Source organism: Hemiscyllium ocellatum, assembly GCF_020745735.1.
Source record: "Hemiscyllium ocellatum isolate sHemOce1 chromosome 27 unlocalized genomic scaffold, sHemOce1.pat.X.cur. SUPER_27_unloc_30, whole genome shotgun sequence".
NCBI lineage: Eukaryota > Metazoa > Chordata > Chondrichthyes > Orectolobiformes > Hemiscylliidae > Hemiscyllium > Hemiscyllium ocellatum.
In genome coordinates this window covers 370,594-382,434 of record NW_026867499.1, presented here as the reverse complement: position 1 = coordinate 382,434, position 11,841 = coordinate 370,594, and the positions used below count along the sequence as shown (strand labels likewise).

Sequence of the window (11,841 nt, the reverse complement as noted above, 5' to 3'; positions counted from 1 at the left end):
ACACATCTGTTGTGGTGTGTTCTATGCGCAGGAGGCCCTGCAGTAATTCCCCACGCTGTTTCACACAGCTTCATCCTCCCGCTCAACTACACTTGGCTAAAAGCTGATTGAACCAAATAGATATCCGCCATTGGGTTTTACTGACACCGTTTATAAACTTCAGTCTCACCGTTAATGTGTAGAGAGGCCGTCAGACTGTGGTTTCCGCTCCTGCTGTTGAATAAAGATCACTTTAACTGTGTCCAGTGAGAGGAAATGATTCGTTGTTGTTGGAAAACATTTCTATCTGAACTCGCTGTCACTCTGCTATAACAGGAGGAGCTGGGATCTCCTGATACATTGAAACATCAAGCTGGGAGTCTCTAGATTATGTTGTAAAGGTATCGGTATAATGTTATTCACACCGCGCTGTCACCAACTGAATGAATGACTCGACAGATATCCAGAGTGAACGTACTCCTTTCCTGATTTGAAGTGCAAGAAGATGACTTCAGTGAGCCTGACGTAATTTGAACACGCAATCTTCTGCTCTGTAGTCAGACACACTACCGCTGCGCCACAAGCTCACCAACCGCGCGTAGCCTCTAGTTCATGATTAAGGGAAATGATCGCACTACAATGATTTTACGTTATGAGTAACAACGGAGATCAACAGTTCATGTCTGTTCTGTTTCTCCCCCATCTCCTCCTGTCTCTCGAAGCAATTTCCAACTCTCTTTCAATAAAAAGCTGACAAGAAACAGAGCCATCATTAACTTTTGAACTGGAGAAGGTTTCTTGTGAAATTAGCTTGAGGCTTGAGGTATGCAAGGTCAAGATAATTTTGGTAAAACACGGAAACGCTATCCTCATTAGCAGACAGTGAAAGGATTACAAGACGCAAATTAAGCATTTTCGACAAGTGGTACAGGGGACTGGGAAGAAAAGTATTATAAACTGTGAACAACAAAGTTCTGGAGCACAACACTTACATTCAAAGACCGAAAACATCCAGATCCTGATTAATCAGATTGCATTGTGGTGCTTTTCTGCAAAACATCCACTTGCAATATCCGACAAAAGAGTGACAAAACCCATCCCTGTCAGCCCAGGATAGAAAATCCGAAGGGATGAAGGTTTGCTTATTTTCTGAAGATTCACAAAGCTAAGACTGGGTTTTGGTGATTGTTTCCTTTCCACTCCCAGGAGCCGCAGTGGTTGGGGCGGTGGGTTGGGGAAAGTAAAATGTGCCCGTGAGCAGCGTGTGAGGCTATTCCAGCTTCCGCTGTGACTTGACTCCGATGTTCTGAGGGACATTTATTGACGCGAGACAGTGAAAAGATTCTCATTCCCGCAGATCGGGAATTCAAACCGTTTGCCGGCTTCAGGACAATGAGAAAGATTAATTGGGGTGTGTGAAGAAGCTGTGAGCTGGATTTCAAACAGGTAGGTGGAGACAGATGCGTTTTTCATTGCGCCCTGGCCCTGTGCGTATCTAACGCCACCATGCTGCAGAGTTCTGACGCTAACACGGACATGCGCAGCAATGGGAACAGTCACAAGGTCAACAACCAAAGATAATCAGCGTCACTGATTCCCTTCCACAGTCCCAACTTTGTGAAGCAGTATCTTTCACTGGCAAAGGAAACACCCTTGTCCTCAGGTGCCTGCTTCATTTCGATCACGATTTCATGTCCCTCACTGTTCTAGTCTCATTTGCAGACACTTGGCTCATAGCCTCAAAAGAAGCTCTGCGGATATCTGCTTGTTCCACCCGAACAGGCAGTGGGTTGCAGTTTCCCACCAGTCCCAATGTGAGTGAAATATTTTTCCCCCTCCACTGATTTGAATCTTAAAGAAGAAGCCGGGGAGCAAGCTCCGTTTCTTGTCGACGATATTTCTCATTTTGTAGTCGGCAGGGGTCACACCTGCGTGGGGAAACCGCAATGGGTTTCAAGTCCATCGCATAAACCACTCAGTCCACGAATACAGAACTACACTGACAGCTTCATTTCCCAGGTCTGTCTGCCTGCGGAGCTGAGAAAGAGTGAATCATCGCAGAGTTTGTTTGAATCCATTCACTTCAGTGATTCGAAAGGTTTAAATATCTGCACACTGCGAGAGTTTCATCGCAAAAGATGAAATGCACTTTCAGTTAAACACAAATATAGAAAATTCAGGAGGAACGGAGAAGGTCAGGCAACATCTATGGAAAGAGAATCAGACACAGCATTTCAGAATTCCGTTTTCTCTGACAGGTGCTGTCAAATCTGCCGAGTTTTTCTTTTATTTCTCGGGATGTCAGCATCCGCAGTCCCTTACGTTAGACAATAATACCTTTGTGGAGGAGGTTTCCGTTTGAATAGCATTCGCCTGACCCCGTCAAAGGGCACAAAGTCACGAAGCCAAGAAAGAGCAGCCAACTACGCGTCCCTGGATGGGTTCGAACCACCAACCTTTCGGTTAACAGCCGAACGCGCTGACCAAATGCGCCACAGAGACAGGCGAGGTCGGGTACTGCGCCATCACTTAGGGGAGGCTATTAGTGAATTCATAATTCAGCCTGCCCCGCCTAGAATTACAATTGTCGTCTATCACTTTTACTTTTCCTTAATAATGCCTGGGACATTCATTGTGGAGACACCGGGGACAGTCTGATCCCACCCTCTGCAGACATATCCATGTCACGAGGAACTAGTTATCTTCCTCCGGGACCGTCGCCCTTCGAGCCTTTCAGTGTTTTGCCTGTTCCCGAGTTCCCTCATTGGCTCGGAGGCGAGAAAGTGTTTGAATTCCTGATGTGCACGAACGACAATTCTTTCAATGTCTCAGATCAGTTCATGTCCCGAGAACATCAGAGTCAATCTCCCGGCCTCTTCAACAAGGGGACGGTGTCTGGACTGTCTCTGCTCAGTCGGACGGTTCATCTTTCATTCTCATCTAAATCCGCTTCCCAAAGAGTTTCTAAAGGTTCACAAAGCTGGAGACTGGGATTTCTGTTTTGCTTCATGAACAATTTTCTATTCCCTAACTGACAATATTTTGCCAAAATCTCTTCCCAAGTGTACGCCATGCTTCATTTCCAGGGATGAGGAATTTCCATTGTGGGGAGACATTCCCAAGGTTGGGACTGTTCGCTTTGGAGCAAAGAAGTTTAACTGGAGATTTCCTGGGGCTGTTGGTAATGATGGGAGAAGAAGCGGTGGGAATGGGCAGATTAATGATCAGAAGAACCAATTGCCACTGACGAGAGTCAGTTACCAGAGGACAGGAATTGAAGATCTTGAATGAAAAGCAGCACTTGTGCCTAATAAACACAGAGAATACTGCAGAAAGCCAACAGGTCGTGCATCATCTGTGGAAAGGTAAACAGAGCTGACGTTTTGAGTCTGGTACGCGGTTTGTTCCGAACACGAGTTTCCTGCATGGCAATCAATTCCCAGACATGAGAAAACGGGACTTTATTGAGACGGGTTTTGTGAAGTTTGAGCGATAATGCAAACAACAGGAAGTCATTTAAAATCGCCAGAGAAGAAAGCATAGTCAGCAGGTTACCACCCTGGGCGGGGAAGCCCCAAAGGATCTCCACGCCAGCACTTTAAATGTTCGGCCACAACTACACTCCCAAAGTTGTGGCCAAAAATTTCTCATGGAATTGCTCTAACAGGAAAGGTGAGTACTGGACTTGTCCTGTTAGCGCCATAGCCCCAACGTCTCCTATTCCCCTGGATTTGATCAGGACAGAGGAGGCTGATGGGAGATTGAATTGAATTACACACATTGATGAGGGACAGAGCGGGTGGGAAGGATCCATTTCCGTGCGTAGAGAGATGAATAATCAGGGCCGAAAATAAGGAGCCACTTCAAGAAATTTGGGGTTCATTCAGCAAAGCTAATGTAGAACTGTTCACAGAAAATGGTGATGAAAGTCTCTCGAGGTATTTTGATGAGAAATGTTGAAAATGCTAATACAATCGATAGAATGAACGTAGATTGGTAAATGTATTTGGTGACAGTTCTGTTCATGCCCTGTGAGCGAAACATAGATCTGAAGGAATAAAAGGGACATTAACAACATCGATCGGAAATTGGATACGGTACAAGAAAAGGAGCCATCACTAACAGTTGGCTTTTGAACTGGAGAAGGTTTCTCGTGAAATTAGCTTGAGGCTTGAGGTATGCAAGGTCAAGATAACTTAGGTAAAACACTAATTAGCAGACAGTGAAAGGATTACAAGACGCAAATTAAACATTTTCGACAAGTGATACAGGGGACTGGGAAGATTAGTATTATAAACTGTGAACAACAAAGTTCTGGAGCACAACACTTACATTCAAAGACCGAAAACATCCAGGTCCTGATTGATCAGATTGCATTGTGGTGCTTTTCTGCACAACATCCACTTGCAATATCCGACAAAAGAGTGACAAAACCCATCCCTGTCAGCCCAGGATAGAAAATCCGAAGGGATGAAGGTTTGCTTATTTTCTGAAGATTCACAAAACTAAGACTGGGTTTTGGTGATTGTTTTCTTTCCACTCCCAGGAGCCACAGTGGTTGAGGCGTTGAGTTGGGGAAAGTAAAATGTGCCCGTGAGCAGCGTGTGGCGTTATTTCAGCTTCCCCTTCATCTGACAGCGCTGTGACTTGACTCCGATGTTCTCAGAGATATTTATTGACTGGAGACAGTGGATACAATTTGCATTGAGGAAAAAGATTACTACTTTCCTCATGTTCAGAATTAAAAGTGTAATTACTCATGGGATGGAGCAGAATCTAACGGATTGGCCCGTTGATTTAAATGTAGACATATGTTGCTTCATATGGTATATATTTGATGTTATTCACTGTTATAAAAGCTTTGTGGCTATTGTTTTTCACATTCTAATCTAGCACTGAAGTTATATTCTGTATTTCTTGTCATCTTTTTTAATCGAATAGGACAGCAGAAAGTCATTCAGCAACTTTACTGGTTTGTTTTTCTCATGTAGCCTTGACATTTCATTTTCATTGTCCTTGATTCCTCCCACAATATCTCCTGCATATAAACCGACATTTTCCCAATCACCATCAGTTCTGTGGAAGGGTCACATGCAACTCCTGTTTTTTGTTTCTGATATACAGCATCCGCAATTCTTTCAGATTTTCATTGAGACAGAGTTGGAAATTGTTTCGAGAGACAGAAAGAGAGGGGGAGAAACAGAACAGACATGAACTGTTGATCTCCGTTCTTACTCAAAACGGAAAATCATTGTAGTGCGATCACTTCCCTTAAGTATGAATAGAAGCGACCAGTTCCCTGTGAGCTTGTGGCGCAACGGTAGCGCGTCTGACTCCAGATCAGAAGGTTGCGTGTTCAAATCACGTCAGGCTCACTAAAAATGGGCTTCTTACCTTTCACCTTCAAGGAAGGATTGTGTTCCCTCTGTGCATTTGTTGAGCTAAGTCTCCTTTGCGGAAACTTTCGATCACACGTGAAGCTTTGCTGTCAGTTTGATTTGTGAACACTGTGTCAGGGAGATGGTGTGCCCAGTGTTTGGGTAAATGCTCAGCTCCCCACAATGTGAGAAGTAAAACACGAACTGTTCATCGCGCGATTTAAACACAGCCTCTTCGGTCAGTTGGTGACAGCGCGATGTGAATAACATTATACCGACAGTTTTACAGTATAATCCATAACCTCCCATCTTTATATTTCAATCCATCAGGAGGTCCCAGCTCCTCCTGTTGCAGCAGAGTGACAGCGAGTTCAGATAGAAATGTTTCCCACCAACAGCAAATTCTTTCCTCTCACTGGACACAGTTAAAATTATCTTTATTCAACATAAGGAGCGGAAACTACAGTCTGACGCCCCCTCCCCACATTAACGGTGAGCCTGAATTTTATAAACGGTGTCACTAAAATACTGTGGCGGACACTGATTTGGTTCAATCGATTTTTTTGCCAAGTGTAATTCACCGAGAGGATGCTGCTGTGTGAGACAGCGTGGGGAATTACTGCAGGGCCTCCTGCACATGGGACACACCGCAACTGATATGTTTCACCTTCACCAGTTTATTCCTACTCTCGGAGAAGAGAAGTTTGATTATTCGGATCATAGGAGGCCGACAGAGAACAGGAGAAGAGCACTCAGACCTTCACAAGCCCATGTATCAGTATGGGACAGTAATCTGTATCTACTGACTGGAAGCACAGCAAATTGGAGTGCTGGTGGGACTATCACACAGGAGAAAACGGCTTCGACAGATCAACTGGAGTGGCTCCCAATGCGCAACTCCACTCACCTCAACTGAATAACTGTAAACAAATTATTCAGTGATTCAAATGAATCCTCAGTTTTGAATCTGCATTGTGTCATGCACCTTCGAGAATGATGTCAAAACACCTTCATTGCTGTAATGGAGTATCCTGTTGGGCAGAATATATCCGTTGTCAAATTTCCTCCATTCTGTTGGTCCAACTCCGATTTCACTCAGAATCACGAAATCCGTGACAGCGCAGACTGAGGCCATGCAGCCCACCTTAGCTCTGCTGGTTCAAAACAATACGTAAATACGTGTCCACTCTGTCGCCTGTTCTCTGTAAATCTGCACGTTGTTACATTGAACATGTCCACCGAATTTCCTTTTGTGTCCATTGAATCTGCCTCTTTGTCACTGTCAGACAGGGATTTACTGGCCCCGCTCCCTGTGCGAAAACGGTCTTCCTAATGTCACTTTTATTTATTTTCCTGATGACTTTAAATCTCTGCCAAATCGTTCTCGATCTTTTCAGGCCTGGGATCATTTTCACTGCATTATTTCCTCTGTCGAAAACCCTCATGATGTGGAAAACCTCAATCAGGCCAGCTATCAGCCCTCTGTTCTCCAAAGAGAGCAGCCCCAAACTTTCCAATCTCCCTTCATTGCTGACATTCCTCAGGACAGTACCATTCACGTTAACATGTTCAGTGCTGTCTGCAATCACTTCACTTCCCCGCTTCCTGAAGTACCACCCTCAGAATTGAGCGTAATGCAGGTGGAGGATTCATTCAGACTCGGATTGCTCGGGCCAAAAATCTGCAATACTTGTTTTCACTTTCAACACGTGTTTCCCTTCGCCGTGTTCTCTGCAATGGCGGCTCCGCGCCGTCCCTAATTCAGGCAGTCCGATCTTATTTAAGAAGCGGCTTTTTGAGAAAATTGATCGGGCATTTTTGCTCATGTCAATTTAAGAAATGAGAGTTCGCCTGGGATTGGAACCCGGGAACTCTCACACGGCTGCATATAATAGAAGACCCAAAGCTAGAATCATATCCCAGACTAACGAGCCCCCAGCCATGGTTGCAGCCACCTCCTGAAGCAGCTGAGACTTGTTCAGTACGAAATACATTGTACATTGCTCCCAGAATTGAAAGCAGGGACGAGTTTCAAGAACATCTGCTTCTCAATCTGCCTCCCTGCTCCCTGGACGCTGCTGTTTGTCCCGTTCCCTAGGGACCGGGCTGTCTCCACTGGTGGACAATTGAACCATATTGTTTCTACTTACAAGCTGTGCTGGTGGAAGCCAGAGCCCATTCGCTCTTCTGCTCTCTCTCTATCTCACTATTACGTGAGGCAGGAGAAGTCAGTTACAGTCATGCGGAGGAAATGGGCAACTTTGAACTTGTTCCAAAGGTCCTGTTAACGGAGAGATAGAAAGATGCTGTGCTGTCCGGACAGAGAGAAATGGACACCGGAGACTCTTCCCTCAGGGAAATTGGTATGAGTGCAGTTTTGTGCAACCTGCTTGGGGTTCAGAATTTGTCTTGACACAGCAATCCTGCAGAGAGTCTTTTGTTACGCGGGCGTTGGTTTCTTTACTGCAGCAAATGCACAAAAGCAGCAAGTCATGTGTTTCAACTTCACCGGTTCATTGCCATCTGAGAGAAGAGGTTTCACACGAGATCAGAAGACAGCGACATAGAACAGGACAAGACAACTCAGAGCTCCACCAGGGTGCCAGCGCAACTGTATAAATTTGACTTGCGTATCGATGTGACATATTTAACTCAGATACCCGAAGTTTTGGGAAGCAAGGTAAGGGAGAGAGCAGAGCGCCGTTATACGGGAAAGCTGCTAAAGATGGCATTGAGTGAATAGGAGGAAATGGTTTCGCTTCTGGGTTATCATCCCAGCATGCACCCGCTGTGCCATTCTCCTGCATTACACGGCAGCTTTTCCAGAGAAGTATTCAGCTTTTCATCTGGCGTGTGACTTGCAAGATCGAGAATGACGTTAAAAGATCTTCACTGCTGTAGTGTCATGTGCTGTTGTGCAGACATGTCGTCAATGTGCAAATATAAATTCACAGAGCAATGTACACTAGAGACTCTGAGCCAGCCGAAACTTGCTCAGTATGAAGTAGATTCCACATTGCTCCAAGTATTGCAAGTAGCAAAGAGTTTCCAGAACTTCTGCTTGTCATTCTGTCCCCGGGGCACTGATGTTTGTCTCATCCCCAGGAAGTGGACGATCTCCACTGGCGGATAACTAAACCAATTTGTTTCTACTTGCACGTTGTTCTGGGGGGCGGGGGTTGGAGGACAAGAGTTCATTCGCTCTTCTGTTCTCTATCTCTCAATTCCTTGGGGTGAGAGGTATCTGTTACACTAATGCGTGGGAAGTGAGCAACTTTGATTGTGAACTTGCTCCCAACGTCTATTATCAGGGAGATAGAAAGATGCTGTGCTGGCAGGACAGAGAGAAATGGACACCAAGGACTCTTCGCCCAGGTAAATTCACATTGTTGTGCAGCCTTCTTGGTGTTCAGAAATCGTCTTCACGCAGCAATCTTACAAAGTGGGCATCGCCTTCTTTGCTGCGACTGTGCAGCGGTTAACATCTGAGCCCCAAGTGTCCCAGATGAAGAGAATCCGAGTGAAACCTTCACTCACTGACAGTCATCCCCACGGCCCTGAGCTGAGGGACTGCAGGCAGTCCAACACGGAAGGGATGGTTAAAAATGAACCACTGTTGCTCCCTCAGCCTCTCTGTCCCATATAAAGGCAGTGGGACGGCATAAACACGTAGCACCATTCTCGCGCAGGCAGAAGCCGTTCAGCCCATCGAGTCCATGGTGACTCTGTCACTTGTCTCTCTTTGAGGTTATTCACAACCCGTGAAATGCGTACTAATGGTGGGGGACTATGTCTGAATGGTGATACCGTTTGTGACAGACTGATCGGCTTGTCATTCACGTCCGAACAGGCGTGGCGAATTACTGCAGGGAATGGACGAAACTGCAAGGCATGTGTTTCAACTTTATCAACTCATTGGCATTTCACAGAAGTGGTTTTGCGATTTAGTTCATAGGAAACCTACGAAGAATAGGGGAAATCCACTCAGACCTCCAAAAAGCATGTTACTTGAACCGCGTGAGTTTCGGAATGATACTCCAGACCCTCAGGAAGTCGATGCAAAGGCAAGATACAAAACAAAGTTCCATGACAAGGGGCAGCTTCGATTCATCGACTGCTGGTTTAGGGGGCCAGCACACTCTCGCTGTGCCACTCTGCATCTACTCTCTCTGTCGCTTTCCACAGATCCCTCCAGCCTTTCGTCTGGCACACGGCATGCACGTTCGAGCCTGATGTCAAAGACCTCCACTGCTGTCGTGTAATATGCTGTTTCGCAGACGTATGGAGGCTGTGCAAATAGAAACTTTTTTTCTAAATTCCCACATTCTGTTGGTCGAACTGTGCTTTCATTCTGAATCACAGCATGTGTCACAGTGCAGACGGAGGCCATGCGGCCCACCTTCGCTCTGCTGGTTCGAAACAGTAAGTAAATGTGCGTGTCTATTCGTATCATTCTCTTGCCTTCTCCATGTAATTCTACACATTGTTACTTTAAACATGACCACCAATTTCCCTTTTGCGTCTATGCCTCTGTGTAAATGTCAGATCGGGATTTTCTGACCCCAACCACTCCCTGTACGAAAGCATTCTTCCTAATGTCACTTTTAGTTCTTTTCCTCAAGACTTTCAAACCCAGCCGATCCTTTCAGGCGTGGGAGGATTTTGACATTACTTTCTCTGTCGAGACCCCGCATGACTTGGTAAAGTTCCTTCAGGCCAGATTTCAAACTTCCGTTCTCCGAGGAGAGCTGTTCGCATTTTCTAATCTAGCTTTATCACTGACATTCCTCAAACATCGCACCACTCACGTCAACCTGTTTAACGCTATCTCCAATCATTTCACTTCCTTGCTTTCTGCACCACCCGTACTCCAAGGAGCCCAATCTCGTTTAACGAAGGTACTTTTTGTGAAATTTTTGAAAGCACTTTGGTACAAGCCATGAAACGCGGGCTCGTCCTGGATCTCTCGCAAGTCTGTGTAGAAAAAGACCCAAAGGGAGAATCATACCCCGAGACCAACGAGCGACACATCGAACCCCCATCCATCCCCGCCCTACCTCTTGAACCAGCTGAGTCTTGCTCAGTGTGAAATACATTTGACATTGCTCTCAGAATTGCAAGCGGCAAAGAGTTTCCCGGACAGCTGCTTCTCATTCAGTCTCCCTGCTGCTGTTTGCCCGTCCCCAGGAACCGGGCCCTCTCTACCGGCAGAAAATTAAACCGTTTTGTTTCTAAACTTTTCTCTGACACCGGAGTGACCAGTGACAAGCATTGCCCTCCTCAACATAGGATACACAGAAAAGGAGAAGACCCCGCAGACCTCCACGAGTGTGCCATCTCACCTGTGCACATTGGGCCAATATATCAATGTGAAATAATTATGTCGAAGATCTTTGGAAAGCAGATCAGAAGACGAGGTGCTGAACAGTGCGCTGTCATACGGGAAAGCTGCTAAAGATGACATTGAGTGAATGGGACAGATAGTTTCCCTCCTGGGTTATGCTCCCATCACGCACCCGCAGACATATCTCCGACGTGCAAATCGTATAAACTCCGTCGAAGTTCCCACATTCCGTTTTTCGAACTGTGATTTCGCTCAGACTCACACAATTTCAACACTCGCAATGTTCAAACTTTAACAATATGCTCTTAGATATACCGCTGCCCAGATTCGATTTCCGGGCAGGGAAGAAATTTATAGTATAGCTGTCAGCCAGTGCCGGCATCTCCCTGGTGGTCTAGTGGTTAGGATTCGGCGCTTTCACCGCCGCGGCCCGGGTTCGATTCCCGGTCAGGGAAGCAGTTTTCAATAGATTTTTTGGCTACCCATTCTCCTTAAATGTGCTGTACAGTTACTTGTTGGTCTTCGGAATGACTGGCTGTGGCAATGTGTATGGCTCGTTGAAATAGTGTCCTGATTCAGGATTGTTTTTATGTTTAGGGATGATTGCTCCTGTAGCTAAGTTCTTGGTTCGCGTGTGTTGTCTTCCTGTAGACGCTGTTTTGAATATTACCGTTGACTGTTCGCTCTACTGTGATATCGAGAAATGGCACTTTGCTGTTGTTCTCCTATTTTGTGAATTTTATGCCAGTAAGGAGATTGTTGATGGTGTTGTAGGTTTCCTCTAATTTGTTTCAGTTTTTGATGACAAAAGTGTCATCGCTGTAGCTGACCCAAAGTTTGGGTTGGGTCGTTGGAAGGGTTGTTTGTTCGAGTCTCTGCATTGTTGCTTCTGTTAGGAATCCTGATACTGGTGGTTTCATGGGTGTTTCATTGATTTGTTTGTAGGGCTTGTTACTGAATATGAAGCGTTTGGTTAAGGCACAGTTCCATGCGCTTGACAGTGCTATCTTTGCTGATGAAGTTGGTGCTGTGTTTGTGTCTTTGGTTCTTCGAATAGTTTCTTCAGTTTTCTTTGGCCACGTTGATGTTAATGGATGTGAACCGGGCTGCTTTGTCAACCGACATCATTATTCCATCCTC

The 11,841-nt window shown here is 45.7% G+C and overlaps 3 non-coding genes across 3 annotated transcripts; 2 read left to right on the top strand and 1 right to left on the bottom strand.

Annotated features, from left to right (window-relative positions):
- Window positions 1–2,407: 2,407 nt before the first annotated feature.
- On the bottom strand, window positions 2,408–2,481 carry trnan-guu (transfer RNA asparagine (anticodon GUU)). The gene has a single exon. It is a non-coding gene; the product is annotated as a tRNA-Asn (tRNA).
- Window positions 2,482–5,282: 2,801 nt separating this feature from the next.
- Window positions 5,283–5,354, top strand: trnaw-cca (transfer RNA tryptophan (anticodon CCA)). Its single transcript has one exon. It is a non-coding gene; the product is annotated as a tRNA-Trp (tRNA).
- A 5,730-nt stretch (window positions 5,355–11,084) lies between these two features.
- Window positions 11,085–11,156, top strand: trnae-uuc (transfer RNA glutamic acid (anticodon UUC)). The gene has a single exon. It is a non-coding gene; the product is annotated as a tRNA-Glu (tRNA).
- Window positions 11,157–11,841: the final 685 nt, after the last annotated feature.